This window comes from Balaenoptera musculus, chromosome 11 (assembly GCF_009873245.2).
Source record: "Balaenoptera musculus isolate JJ_BM4_2016_0621 chromosome 11, mBalMus1.pri.v3, whole genome shotgun sequence".
Classification (NCBI taxonomy): Eukaryota; Metazoa; Chordata; class Mammalia; order Artiodactyla; family Balaenopteridae; genus Balaenoptera; species Balaenoptera musculus.
Genome location: NC_045795.1, coordinates 34611336 through 34627135, shown reverse-complemented (window position 1 = coordinate 34627135; position 15800 = coordinate 34611336).

Genomic DNA, 15800 nt, shown 5'->3' with positions numbered 1-15800 from the left:
TCACCTTCCAAACAAACTCACTGCACCCAAATCTTGCTTCAGCCTCTGCTTTCGGGGGAATCCAAACTAAAAAAATATATAATGTAAATGAGAGATTTTATCAATATATGAAAAGGTAAATGTTGTGTGAAAGAACATTAATTCACTGGACAATCCAGGGAGATGGAGAGAAGGGGAGAGGGGTTTTCTACCCAACACTGGTGAACTAGGTATCATTATGATGGGTTGGAGATTGGAGATTCAAGAGAGAATGCTGAGACTTCCAGGAAAACTGGATGCAACAAGATGAGAAATAGCTGGATGTGCTACTTAAGAGTGGAAGAGCTGGAGAAGGGGTCAGAGTCCATTAAAAAGAAAAAAAGTAGACCACACAAGCGGAAGAAATTTCGGGGAAATGAAGAACACACTGATCAAGATGGAAGATTTAGTCTCCAGCCACTGAACAAGGCAAAGGGTAAAGGCTAGTGGAGGAATTTCTATGGGAAGAGAACAGGATGAACTGGTAGATATGGTGGGGGGCCGCGGCAGCCCTGAGAATATGCCCAGCAGACCTCCAACTGCAGGGAACTTAGTTGTCAAAGGGCACCCACTACTGTGCTCTGAAATCCAATATCATGTTTGCACCAGGGCAATGCTGCATGTTTCAACAGGTTGCTCCCAACCCATGACTGACTGCAGCAGGGATACTAAGGTAAGCAAGTCCCGAGAGACTCAGACTCCTCTGACAGGGGACTTTGGCTTGAGAACAACAGCCTTGCCAAACCCCCTTTAGAGTGCGTGGAGGCCTAGGGTGTTTCCAGCCAACCTTCCTTCTCTCTCTCCTTCATTCTGGGCCAGTCTTACTTTGCAGCCTGATAGCTCTTCTGGCCTCTCCTAGCTTCCCTCCTCATCTTCTCCTTTAGTAGGTGTCCCCCCTATACTAAAACCCTTGCACATTTAATTCTATCCTAGCATCTGCTTTTTGAAGGACCTGAACTAGACATCATCTGAGACATGTCCATTTTGACCCAAAGTTAAGGAGGTGGACCTGGCGTCCAGGCAGAAAGAGGCCTTGGTTCATTAGACATCATGGGGAGCAAGGAGACTCTGCTGGCCTGGGACAGGAGAGGGGTGATCCAGCAAGAGAGGGCAGTGGGAGGACAGTCCCAAGGACAGAGAGAGAGAGAGAGCCAGTGACTAGGAGGACTCTGGAAACAGCACAGCTGAGACAAGCCCACTGAATGCATGAACTGGTGCTAAGTCACCTGGGTGAGGTGTTTCATACTCCTTATCTCTGTTTTGCATGGTTGGTGCCCTGAAGTCACCCACACTGTATTAAAAATAGCTGTGTATACTCCAGCGACTGACAACACTCCTGTCCATCTTTCCATTTTTTTCAGGTGGTGGCCGCAGGCATTTACAAAGAGCAGAAATGCCAGGCACCAGGCCTAAGGGACACCTCCAAACCCCACCCATCTGCCTCAGGAATGCTTCAGGAACGTCTCAGACTTCTTCCCACCTCTTCCCTGAAGCATTTTAGATCAGCCCTGTCTCTCTGTGCCTCTTTCTTTAGGTTGGCGGGAGATTACCCTCCATGGAAAAGTATTTTTTAGATCTCCAAGAAACACAAAGTCAGTGGAAGGCTTTTCAGATGCCCTTGAAGCCATTCCTTTCAACTTCTGAGGGTCAGGCTAGGCTGAGCATCCTTTGGAAAGATGTCTCCACAGGGGAATCGGGCTCCTAACCAGGCAGGGAGGGCTTGGCTTCTGAGGGCTCAGATGGGAGAGCTGACACCCTGCCGTTTTCCAGGGTTAGAAAGCAGGACATGGGACTTCCCCTGGGAACTTCCTGCCTCCTCAGAAAGCCTTCTGGATCTCAATATACCCAGAAGGAAAAGGGTTACCTGATTAAGCATCTGAGGTTTTCTCAAGACTGACAAAACCATCCAATATGTCCATGAGACAGAACATTTTTATTTGTGAACAGGTGCAGATAACGTCATAGAAATCACTGAGCCAAAGTGATAAATTGAGCAGGGTGCTATACCAAGACTCAGACCTGTTGGTGGAGTGAGCATTCTTGTTTGAAAGGGAGAGTCCTCACTGGACATGTGTAGAAGGGGGTTGGTGGCTCAGGGGCAGAGGTTGGCGAAGGAACGTGTATCAGCCAGGTTCTGTGCAAGAGATGGAAAGGGATCGAACACATGGGATTAGGTGCCTAAACATCTCAGGAAGGGCTGGAACCACATGGGCTTCAGTCTGGGTGCAGGACCCTGGAGCTGACCTATCAGTGGAACTGTCCCGAGGCCACCACTGTTGGTCCCAGTTGAGTTCAAGATCACACCCACAGCTGTGAGGCAGGGTCCAGGAATCCAGATTAGGGAAGCCAGCCCTGCAGCTGTGCCCGTGTCATGAACCACTCTCGATGCTGGTAATCAGGTCTGCAATGTGGTTTTTCAGCCACTGTGTCCACCACAGCTGCTTCTCAACACCCAAGAACATGAAGAATGGGCATTTGGGTGCTGCTGCAGGGGGAAAAGTCACATCTCCACAACCTCCTTTTCCAGCAGGAAAACAGCCAAAAGCAGCAGCAAGGCAGCCTCCACCTCACCTTTGTCCCCCCAAGTCTTGGGCAAGAACCCTGAATTCGAGAACTTAATTCACTACAGAGAAATCTAAGGAATGTAATTTTTAGCTTTCCAGCCTTTGCAGTGCAGGGACACCCCCTAGGAGTAGGGCCGAATGGAGGCTGGACAAGCTGCTCCACAGTGCCCCCCCACCCCCCCGACAGGAGGCCTCCTGCGTTAGGAGGAGGCTGTGGGCAAGCCCCCTTGGGGGCTGCCCATTCTCTCACGCCTTCTCCATTCTCCTCTCAGAAGGGCTCATGTTGACCCAGTATGGCTGGATCCAGTATGCCTCATGTCATATCAAAACCCACTGGACAATAAATTGTATACAGATTTGATTTAGCAATTTTATGGTGTGTGTGTGTGTGTGTGTGTGTGAAAGAGAGAGAAGGAGAGAGAAGAGACACAGACACTGGCATTTTTGTTCTCTGGAATAATGTTGATATTCAACTGTTCGAATAATTTCATGTCCCCAAGATAACAGAGGTTTTGGATACACACAGACCTGGGTTTAAATCCCAGCTCTGCCACCACGTGACTAGTCGCTTGTCTTTTCTGAGCTCAATTTTTTCATCTGTAAAGTGGGACTAGTGATATCGACCTCACAGGGTTATAGCGAGGAATAAAGAGATAAACCCTGGAAAGTTCCTGGCACAGTGCCTGGCACACGCACACAGGGGCTCTAATGACTATCCTGTTGTCCCAGTTAATACATTTGGCAGGAATTGCCAATGCCTATGCCAGGAAATTGACTGTCACTCTGATAAACATCAATTGTCTCGTGGTGTTTGAGAAGGAGACGTGATGAGATTTCTTCCCTCGTGCTTCAGGGAGCCCTCCATAGACCCTCACCACCTGGTGTTCTAGGTGGCACAGCTTTCCAGAGATCACCTCTTCCAAACAGAAGGGGTCACATGTGCAGCACAGTGAGGAGGCAGGGCAGTAAGAGGTTCTCATACAATCGTCAGGAGCAGCGTTTGTTTAAACCGTAGGTCGAGAGCCGTTAGTGAGGAACAGAGGAGCATTGGTGGTTCAGTGGTAGAATTCTCACCTCTCATTAGTGAGAAGCAAAACCAGTTCAGTGGGTTGTGACCAGTATTTTTTCCAAATGGAAGAGGATGGAAGGAAAATAAAAAGAGAAAAGAGGAGATAAGAAAAGAGAATGTGGACATGCATCTCAATAAGAGCGCTGTTTGGAGAGACTGTTCAGTTCATAGATGAATGTGTGCGTGTGTGCGTGTGTGCGCGCACGTGCGCGAGCGCCAGGTCACAATGTGAAATATACATTATTTGGATCTGAATCATGGCTAACAAGGTTGTGAAATAGTAGTCAAGAGAGCCAGCCCCTTACTTTGGAGTGGGGACAACATGGATAACCAACCTGCTATACAACTTGTCAGGAAAAGGGATTTGGTTGAAAATAACTTTATTGCCCGGGAGATAAGTGTATACCTAGAAGTCTCTCAACAGCCGCACTGCTCACCTCCCAGCTCCTGGGGTCACTGTCCGGTGGCCGCAGGTGACCCAGTGTCAGGCTGCGGGTGTGTCTCGCTCAGAGCCGCCACAGTGGCCGCACACCCACCCCCTGTCCCGGCCCCTCCCTTGCCACCCTCCTGTCCCAGGTGCTCCGTACCCCACTCTCCTCCCGGGCTGCTTCCTTCCGCAGCTCCTCTCCTGCTGTCTCACCTGCTGCTTCCACTGCTAAACGGCTTTCTGCTCTCGGCCAGCAGACAAGTCCCCTCACTCCACGGTCTGCACACAGCCACTGCTGCCGACACCGGGCTGGGCCATCTCAGGCTCTCGGGCTCTCTCCTGGCCCCCATGATGGGACGTGGGAGGCACCAGGGAGGCCTGCCACTCGGCCCTTGACCTCTCTGAGCCTCTGTTTCCCCATCTGCACAATGGGCAGGATAGTCACACGTGCCCAGGCTGCTCATCAACACGATGCAAGTGCCACACAAGACGATAAAGCGACTCTCAAACCAGTGAGGTCCTTCCCAGGAGCTGTGCAGGTTTAAGGTGTTTTGTGCTCGTCACGACCCTCCCTGTCTTTCTGACTCCTCTTTGCCCCCCTCCCCCCTCTTCCTTGGTGCTGCTTAGAGCAGCCCATCTAAAAACTGTTGATTCCTATGTGCCGTGGTCCTGCATTTAGGAAACTTTTGTCTTAGAAGGAAAGGACCAGCAGGGGACAACCCTCGACCCCTGGACGCCCAACACCACCTCATTTTTCATGCTGTCTGTTTTCCTTACTTTGAATCCCCCTGAGTCAAAGGGACCCACCACTCCCGCTTATACTTGGTTGATTGTAAGACAAATGGAAGTGCTTTAAAACTGTAATGGTACGCATATTGGAATATATATGGTTTGACTCCTGGATGGATAAATAGGATCATTGCTCCCCCTCATCTGGCTTTGGACAATGGGGTGCCACATACTAAGCCTCACCACAGGCAAGGCTCTGAGCTAGGTGTTGCAGATGAATGTTGGGCCTGAAGGACGAGGGAATCTCCTGGGAATCAGATGCTTAAGACACAGGAAACACCTTAGAATGGCACTGTCCAGCAGAACCTTCTGTGATGACGGGCATGCTCTATTCATGCTAATACGACAGCCACTAGTCATGCATGGCCACCGAACACGAATATGAGTGCTAGTAGGACCAAGGAAGTGAATTTTAAATTTTGTTATATTTTAATTAACTTCCATGTAAGTGTAAGTGTAAATAGCCATGAGTGGCTAGTGGCTATCATATTGGACAGCATAGCCTGACGATCTCCTTCTAGTTCCTCCTCCTTGACTTCCCCCTGGGAATCTGGCCCGAGTCACTGCTTTCCACACAGGACACTGAGTCTAAGAAAGGTGAACAGGAAGGTCTCCTTGATCCCCTGGGCCCGGCCTCCTGCAGCCCTCCATCCCCACGGCCTCCCCTCCTCCAGCATTCAACAGCCTCCGAATCCAAGATTATAATCCAAGTTATAATGACAGCAAAGACAGCAGCCCAGAGAAGGGGAAAGACAGGAGGATAAATACACATTGAGGAAACCAACATGAAGATTAAGTGATTAAGGGAACAGGGCTCCTGCTGAGACAATCCTGCCTAACGAAGCATCACAGACGTCAATCTTTGGACCACGACACTCTATGCCAGGGCCCAGTTCCCTCCCAGCCAAAGAGCTGCCACTTCTTCACTAGCTATGGGTCACCTGCAGCCAGGGACCCTTTCCCTCCCGATAAACCATCCTCCAACGTGAGCTGGGAAGGTGCCAACTCATTTTTCCGTGAGCCTTTTCAAAATAAACAGAGGGAATCCAGGCTGCATACAACCACCATCAGGGGCACCCAGCCCGAAAGCAAAGTGCCGGCCTGGGAGACAGGGGGAGCCCAGGACAAACCAAGGGGCCCTGGAAGCCAGACCCACCTCTGCTGTGAAATCTCTCCCCCAGGTAGGTCACTCACTAGGATCTGGCTTTCCCATTTGTTATGTGGAAATGATGATTAAACTAACACAGGACAGAAGTCTATCCCTAGTGCTCCACACGATGACTGACACATAGTAGGCACCCAACGTATGCCCCACACTCATGGCTTCATTGATTAATTCAGCTGTCCAACTAGTAATTGTCAGAAATGTTCAGCACTCCGACCAGACACTGTATATGGCCCTATAGAGTCCCATGCAATAGAGGACCTGTTTCAGGAACTGAAAGGGATGAATTTTCTTTTAGGAGTAGAAAGAATCTCATTTTTCCTGCTACCCACTGCAGGGAAGACTGATCTCTCTCGCCTTCCTGCTGGCACAGGGGCCCTCAAATATTCTGATTTATAGGCACAGTCTTGCACCCAGCACGCTTGGTAACTTCGGGCCTCAGTTCCTTCCTCTGTAAAATGGCGGTGGATTCCCGTCCAGCTCTGCAGCTCAAAGATCCCACAGCTTCCCTGCAGAGGGAGACACACGTATGCTTGGGGACTCTGTTTGACAAAAGATTTTCCATGTTGTCACATTTCCTCTTCCCTGTCTCTCTATGAAGATTCTGATTAGACTCCGGGGGGACCTCCTCCTCCCTTATTGTTCCTTCCCCCGCTCACATCCTCTCTTCCCTGCTGTTTCCAACTAGTCTTTTTCGTTCCTCAGCTCTGAGGGTGAATTTGCATATTAATTTGAAAATGAGATCAGTTATTAGCCATAACCTGTCATGTATCATCCAATGCATCTGGACCTGGATTAGATTAAATATTGCCACAGAATAAAGACAGGGGGGAAAAAGAAAACTAAATAATTTAAACTCATTAATTTACTAATCCTCCCGCTTGGCTGGGCTCAGGAGGTAATTGAAAACACAGAGATTCGCTGAGAAGGCATTTGAGATGAACATTGCCAAGCCAAGCTGTAGAACGCACGGGACTTCATGGTTTTTCCCTCTCATTTACCCACAGGGAAGGAAGGAGCATGGTGGGGTGAGGGGGGGAGAGACCCCAAGAACACCAGGGAAGAGGGATGGAGTTTGAGGGCATAGGGTCCAATGCCAACGGGGCCAGTGACTTAGTTTCCAGTACAGTGCAGGGGAGTCTCTGCTCCCCCTACAAGGTTCCAGGAAAGGGGAAGAGGGAGGACACTGTGAGCCCCCCTCCTGCAGACCCTTACCCACCCTGCTCCTTCTGTGCTCTTTCCAGCCTTATACCTAAGAAAGTGCTAAAGTGAGAGTCTGCAAAGGGGCAGCTCAGACTTGTGTTCTTTTTGATCTGATTGCACAGTGTCTTTTTTAAAAGATGAGTTTAACGCCAACACTGTCAAATCAGGAAATTTCCCATAGAAATTCAGATTTCTGCTTCCCCTGACAATGCAAAGCTGGGTCCAGTTTCTTGAAACCAGTGTGGGCGGGAGCTGGTCAAGTTGCCCACTAACTTAGGTGGAGCTTGGGGTCCCTGGAGAACCACCAGGCGGGCTTCGTTCCTTTGTTACGCGCCTCAACCCCGCCCCACACATACGTCTGTGTTTGCAATCCTGCGTTTCAGGGGATAAAGGCCTTTCCCTTGCAGCTCTCAGGAAATGGATCAGTTGCAGTGCGGATAATCAGAATCCCAGACTCATCTTCATCCAGGTATTGCAAGGGTCAACCATATAAGGGCAGGGGCAGGGAACTGATGTTTCTAGAACACACACTCGGCCAGGTGCTGGTCAGGTTAACAAGAGATGAGAGACATGGTCCTTAGTGTGGGGAGTCTTGGAGGGGAGATGGGCTGTGTCTGTATAAAGAAAACAAACCAAGAAAGAACTTTCTGACAGGAGTTCTGAGAAAGACTGAGCTGGGATTCCCTGCCCTGGTGGAGCTCCCTAGACAGTAGCTCATGCGGCAGAGAGGACCAGACACAGCCCCCTGGGGACAGTTGGTGCCCTGACCTGGGTATTCTAGGAGCAGAGCCTCTGCCCGGGGTGGGCAGAAATCACAGTGGTCGGGGCTCCAGGGCGGGCTCTGCCAGCAATTTACTTAGAAGATGGCCCTGGGGCAAACTGCCCAACCGTTCTGAATGCCAACTTCCTCAACCATAAATGGAACTGCTGGTGCTTCTGGCCCTCCCTCTTTCCAGGAGCAGAGAGTAAGATGCGGGAGAGCAATTGCCTCCACTGCAGGGAACTTAGAGGGATGGCAGGGCTGCTCTGCGGGAGACTGGAGTCCCATCCATTCCATGTGCAACCACTTTCAAGCTACCCAGCCCCTCCTCTCCAGAGTGTGGGACACCTGGCACCAGCCACAAGGGACCCCATCTCCTGCCACAAACCAAATGCTTGGATGTTAGCTCTGTTTATCGCTGCTGTAGGGATTAGCTGCTGCTTAATTAATTCCTTAACGAAGAAAACGGTGCGCGTTCCTGCACAGCCGGACACATGGAGCAGACACTGCCCTCCCCCCCCCCCACCCACTCCCGTGGGCCGGCACTATTATTATAAGTTCTCTTTTAAGGCTGCACCATGAACAAGTCAACTGTCCTCTCTGGGCCTCAGTTTGTTCATCTGTACAATGGGGAGTTAGAACATCATTCGCAAGCATATTATTTTCTGTTTCTTGTCTGTACATCATTCCCCCCACCCCCATCAACTCCATCATCCCCTGAATCTCAAAACAAAAAAGAGAGTGGGCAATAAAAACAACATACTCTGGTTTTTCATCAATTAAGCCCTCTACTCATTCGAGAATCATTTCATTAATCGTTTCCACCCGACCTAGCCTCAGCTCTGTGAAGCGGGGTAGAGAGTCCCTTGATGGCTTCCTGAGTGACTCAAGGAAATGAAGCCAAGTAAATCCCCAGCTCACATCTCACCACTGTGACTCTGGCAGGCTCGTTAGTGAACTTGGAAAATGACCTGTGGTTGACAAGGTACCTCTTGGGTTGAGAACGAATCTTACATTTGGGTTCGGTCCCCACAGATCAGATCCCATGAATCACTGCTGGATGAGCACCCGCGGTGTTTGGTACAGCCCTTATCACCAGCGTCAGGCTTCTTCGTTTACCAGCCTGTCTCCTCGGGGGGAAGGGAGAGGCATCCTATTGGTCCCTCCAATGTCTGCCCCAGAGCAGGCCCTCTGAGAATGATTGTGAATAAATAAATGAATGATGTGTAGTATCCTAGAACCATTAATTCACTGAGGATTAGGGCTGGGAGGCTCTGTCCAGTTTATCTTCAGTGTGTTCTGGCTGGGCTGTCCCTGCCAGGGGCTTCTGCAACACCTAGGGTTCTGGGCCTTCAGGTTAAGCCTTGGTTGTTCCCTTTGCCATGCTCCTCACCCCTAGGCCTGCTGTTCTGCATCATAAAACGTTGGTGACTAGGGCCAGGATTACAGTGAGGTGAGTGAGACACTTGCTAGGGTGTGAAATTTCAGAGGGACACCAAAAAAAGACCTAGTAACCAAGGATTTTAGCACAATATTTCTGAAAATCAAAACGAATGCAAAAAATATCCATGATGAACAAAACATCAACATTTTAAAGAAAGACAGGATCCAATCCTACACTTGCAAGACCCTGCCTCATTCACCTCCCCCTGAAAGAGTCTTTCAGGAGATAATGCCTCAAAAATAGCTCAGACTGGGAATCTGGAAGTAACATTTGCATCTATTGGCTATGACACTGGTCTCTTGGTTTCCTGAGAAAGTGTGGCCTGGGGTACTGGTTTTCAAATGGGGGGTGGGTGGGATTCCAGTGTGTGACATGTGTCCCCTCCCCCGCCAGCCCAGTTAGAATTTGAACTCCCCAGACTAGACGGCCACTGAAGCCCCTGCCAGCTAGTCTGGAAGACAAGCGTTTTAAAGAAAGCCAATCAGGGCCAGGCTGGCCTTGCAGTGAGTGACCCACAGTGCATGTGACGAGGCAGTCATGTACTACTCCATCCTTTGGAACCAGGCCCTGCCATAATTCTGCTGCCCTAAACGCCGTGGGGTGGTGTTTGCTCCGTTTGACGGGATATGGGTGCCGAGTAGGCCCTTACGGATCTTCCGAGCCTCGCGGTACAGGTAGAGCCCCTGCCCCCCACCCCCAGGGGCATTTGGCAATGTCTGGAGATAATTTTCATTGTCACAATTGGGGAAGAGGATGCTATTATCATCTAGAAGATAGAGGCCGGGGACGCTGCTGAACATCCTACAAGACCGCCCCTCAGCAAGGAATTATTCAGTCCCAAATGTGAATGGTGCCGAGGTTAGAAACCCTGAGGTAGAGAAACTAGGAAAAAATGGGTTCAAAACCACATGGCTGGTGAGTGAGGGACAATCCCTGCTTCTCTGATTCCTCGTTGAAAGGCAGCCACCTCTCAATCTGTCCCCCCGAGTCCTGAAAGCTTTGTGGTCGGTTCCTCTGCCCACACATAGGACCAACCCCAACTCAGGCATTTATGAAAGGATTTCATAATTTCCTTAGGTCCTTATAGCTTTCCTTGGCTTTCAGAAAGTCCTTCCTGAGGTCTAGCCTTAATCTCTCCTGCTGCCATTCAAGAATGTTTGATTTCTCAGTAAGGGTAAAGCTCAGATGTCTCTCTCCTGCTCCAACCCCTTTTGATTGTTTGAAATAACCTACCATAATATTGCTGATTGAGGTTCCCCAGTCAAAGAAGGGAAAAACAGCTCAGGTATCATGAGAAAATGGCAGTTGTTTCCTTAACACCTTCTACATACTGAGATAAGCAAGCACCAAGGTACCTTTCACTTCACCTAGGCAGCCTGTATCGGGTTAATTATGATGACCCCCGGGGCTCTCAAGCGGCTTGAAGAGAAATCCCTCTTTGGCTCAAAGTGACAAATCCTCAATACACAGATCCGATTTGAGAAGGAACCCAGGGAGAACCTGTATCTGTAGATTGGATGAAGAGGATCTGCCCGCAGGAGTCATTCCTTCCCTCAGTGAGCACTTCCTGTGTGCCCAGGCGGTGACATTTAACCCTGATGTGCCTTAGAATCCTCTGGAGCGCTTGGTCCCACACAGATTCCCGGGCTCACGCCCCTCCCCTGCCAGTGTTGTACTCAGTGGATCAGGGGCGGAGCCCAAGAGTCTGCATTTCTAACAGGCTCCCAGGTGAAGGTGACGTTGCTGCTGGTCCAGGGACCACACTTGGAGAACCCCTGTGCCCAGCTGTTCTGGATACTAGGGATAGAGCAGGGAATACGCTAAGCAATAAGCCCAATACACAAGTAAACGATGCAGTAGGTTAGAGGTGATCAATGCTCTGAAAGAAAAGAAATATAAGAGCAGAATGAGTGGGAATCAGGGATGTGGGGGAAGGAACGGGAGGGGGTGAAATTTTAAATGGAAGAGTCAGGTCTCATTGAAAGAGGGTGACCAAACATGCCAATTTGCCTGGGTCTGTCCTAGTTTTAGCACCGAAAGTCCCCCATTCTGGGGAGCGTCTGAGTCCCAGGCAACCCAGGACAGTTGGTCACCCTACCTTGAGATGATACTGGAGGAAGGAAGGTTAAGAGGGAAGCAGGTGTCTGTGCAGACATCTGGAGGATGCGCGTTCCAGGTGGAGGGAGGAACCCACACAAACCCTGCAGCGAGGCTTGCCTGTGTGTTCCTGGATAAGCAGAGAGGCTGGAGTGGCTGGAAGGGAGCAGATAAGAGGGAAAGCGGTCGGGCACGAGGTCAGAGAGTAATGGGGGGTCAGATCATGCAAGGCCTCCTAGGAGAGGAGCAGCTTTCCCAGCGTGGATAACTGGCCCTGACTACCACAAACGTGCAGGGAGGAGCATGGCTAGAACGCCAGGCTTGGAGCAGGAGACTTGTGATCTAACTCATGTAAGGATCAATCGCTCTGGCTTCTGTATGGAGGACAGCGTGTGGAGGGAGCGTCTTAGATTCTGCCTTGTGGGAGGAAAAGCATCTAAGACAAAAGCTTGCTGGCAGGAGGTTTATTTGACCTGTGATTCCATGGAGAAGAGTGAAGGACAGGAGAGTGGGAATGGGAAAGGAGGAGACGAGGGAAGGAGGATGCATCAACGAGTTGGCCACCAGCCCGGGCCAGCGGGGTTTGGTTTTGGCAGGGTCCTGGGAGAAAGACATCTCAGGACTCTCTGCTTGCACAATGCCAGGGGCCGGCATCACCCCACTGCCTTCCTTGCTCTGTTGGTCAAGTGTGGCCTCGCAGCCTTAACTACCACACACTGCTAGGTTGCCCGTGTGTGCTGCCGAGTGGGCTTCTGCCAGCATCTGTGTGCCTCAGGGCCCGAGAAGTCCCAGCACAGGAAGCAAGAGGTATACAGCATGATGTACATTATGTAAGTGCCGTTAAATTGCAACCTGCATGAAGCTGGCTGTAGCCTGCACAGGACCAATTGCCACAGCAGTGGCTGGAGTGAGAAGTGGGGATGAGAGGGTGTGAAGTGTCTGGTACAATCCACCCCTTGAACCACTCAGGCCTTCTTGGGCCTTCTGCTATGTCCAACCCATCATAGAGTTTCCTTCATGGTGGTGGTTGCCTACAATCTCTGCCAAAACTTAACCCAGGAAGGTAAGTGGAATTCGCTACAGTCCCTGTGATTGCAGCTGGTCCTGAGACCAAAACTGATATTCGTCACCTCCCTCCTCCAACACGCATCCTCGACGTCCCTCTCCCTTGGCCAGCTGGTCTGGGCTGCTTGCCTGTGAGATACTGCTGAGCCTTATCTCCAGGGGTCTGAGCTCTCAGTTGCTTTGCCCTTGTCAGGCTGCGATTGCTGCAGTTGTCTTTACCATGACCAGGCACAGAAGCCCAAGAGACAGCTCAGTGAATTCTTGAGCTCTAGACAAGCTCCTCCCTGCCCTCAATGTGTAACAGCAACCCTAGCTCCTCGTGGGGGTCAGGGCCGATTACTTCCACATACAGAGTCCCTCCTTTCTCTGCTTGCTGGTCCACTGGCAGGAGGAGCCCAGAGTGACCATGCTGTGGTCATAGCTTAAGTGCAGCATCCCCTGGTGGAAGTGTGTTCCCTCCCTGGGAATCCGACAGAGCTCAAGGTTATGAGAACAGGGAGCAAAAATTCCCTAAGTGGTTCATTAAGAGTGATGGTGAGAGGAGTACCATTTATCAGCCATTGGTTCAGTTTGTATCCTAGTGGGTGGCACCCTAGATCTGGAGAGTATGTCAACTTAGCTTTTCTTTCCTGTTTACCTCCACACATGCTCATGCGTGTGTACACAGGCACAAATACATGTTCACATGCACACACACAGGCACATATAAGACCATGGACAGAGGCCTTTCCCAACTCTGACATTCCATTCCATTCCATTTCCACGTCCCCACTTACCCCCCCAGTTCTTTCCATCCTCTGGCCCTCTCTCAGGCCTACTCTCCTCCAGCCTGTGGGCAAACTCCTAAGAGCACATAGCTGTTCTTGGTGGCAGAACTACTACTGCCCTTGCCCCTCCCTGAGGATAACGTTCCACCCAACCCCAAGACTAGGGTTCATCTTCCAACCCAAGGCTCTCTCTGCTTCATTGGCCAGTCCTTACTCCTTGTATTTTCTCAGACACCTCCATGTGCACATTCATACACACACAAAGATACGATAGCCTTCTAGGACATACCTAATGGACACAGAAGCTAGGCCTCAGCTAAAGCATGTTCATTTAAACCATATGTTATATAATAAAGAATTTGGCAGGTCTTCGTTCCTGGGTCCTGGGAGGCAGCCTCTAAACCTTGGAATTTCTCATGCTATTCATGGTGGGCCCTTAGACAACACCTGAGTTTTTATGCTCACAAGATGAATCAGGATGGGGGCTGGTCACTCCAGAAAGATGAAATATGTAATTAGATGGGTGGGGCTTTGAGCCACATTTCAGCCCAACCTCCTGGGAGGGGCGGAGTACTAGAGATTGAGTTCAGTCACATGGCCACTGTTTTCATCTTGCCCAGGTAATGAAATCCCAATAAAAATCCTCGACACTATGGTTCAGGTGAGCTTCTCGGGTTGGTGATACTCAACATGGGCTGCAAGAGTGTTGCATCTTGAGGACACAGAAGCTTCACATTTGGGACCCTCCCAGACTTCCTGTGTCTCTTTTTTTTGGCAGGTCCTGATTTGTATCCTTTATAATAAAACTGTAGTTATAAGTAGAGCGCTTTTCTTAGTTCTGAGTCATTCCAGTGAACGATCAAACTTGAGGAGGTAGTGGTACCCCTGAATTTGTAGCCAGTTGGTCAGAAGTATCAGTGGCTCTGAGGACCCTTCAGAACTGGGGCTAGTGTCTGACGTGAGGGCAGCCTTGTTGGGCGACTATGCCCTTGACTTACGGAGTTTGACCTAACTCTGAATGGTTAACATCAAAACTGCATTGGACCAAAGCTGGGTGAACTGGGGTGGAGCTGACAAACAGGTTACGGACAGTCTAAGAAGAATTAGGTGAGAGGGAAAGAACAGAAATGAATGACCCAGAAAAGGCAGATTAGAACCCACCCTCTCCCCAGCTGTTCAGAGCATGTAGAAGCAGACTTGATGGTCAGTCCTCTGCACTGTTGAAATATTAAAATGCTTTCATCCCCACCGCTGCCTTGAGCCCTCCAGCACCCCGCCCTGCCTCTCTTCCAGGATACCCCCAACACCGACTACCCTAAGATCCAGAAACGAAAGAGTTAACATTGCCGGGGGTGGGGTGGGGGAGGAGGCGGGTCGCAGGTCACACCCCCTTTCACTGGTCAGTGCCAGAGCCCTCCATTTCCTTAAATATTTTAAATTTCAGTCCCAAATTCCAGGGGCCTCAGTAGGGGACCTTTCAGAACAAACCATATTTTCTGGTCTTAAGCTCTGCAAGGACTTTTTCAACAAAGACTGGTCTATATCAGGGTTTTTAGGCCAGAAAAGACAAAAGAAGTGACTGTAAAGTGAAAATTTCAGTCAATTTTGTTATTTGGCAGCTTGTACATTTAGAAGCAATCCATTGGTCGGATTGAATTCAATGTTATTGTGGGTTTTTTCTTTCCCCTTTCCCTACGTTCAGCCAAAATAAGAGTCAGCAAGCTCAGACAGCGTCTCAAAAAATCTCTCTGTGTAAAGAAGGAACTCTAATTGCTCTGTTCCCTCACTCAGATATTTTGGCCAATTTCAAGACGCATAAATAAGCCTGTTATTCAGGCACAGAGGAGAGTGGGATTTATTAATTTAAATGAGTTGATTTGGAGGTCTCTGGGGAAAGCCGCCTGCATTATTCACTTGTTAGTCCCAGGGTATAATTTACAGTGAGTTTTCCCTTTATGTTTTGGACCTAGTTGAAGCTAGGGCATAAATTTCCTCAAGTTATTATTACTATAATTTATTATTCATTGACTGTTGACTCAGTGTAACACAAGCAGTGGCAGAAAGACACGATCCTCCCAAAGGGGAGGAAAGCCATGTCCCCAGCAATTCCAGAGGGACATGTAAAGAGCTCCTGGGATCAGAGGAGGGTTCCTTCTCCCTAGGACTGGGACGCCACCTGGAGCTTTTTGGTGTCCACTAAAGTCTCCCCGGGAGAAATAGGCTTTTGCAGGCTTTGTGGGGAATCGGCCACAAATTGGGCTAATTGTTGACCTTAATTCAGACAAAGAGTCCAATAGGATGGGAAAGGGCCACTGTACAGGACTGGGACAGGAGCGAGACCCTGGGGTGGGGTGGGGCAGGAGATGTTCCCACTTGGGGGCCATTCACTCACTTTTACCTCCAGGTGCTGGGTTAAGAAGCTAAGCGTTTGG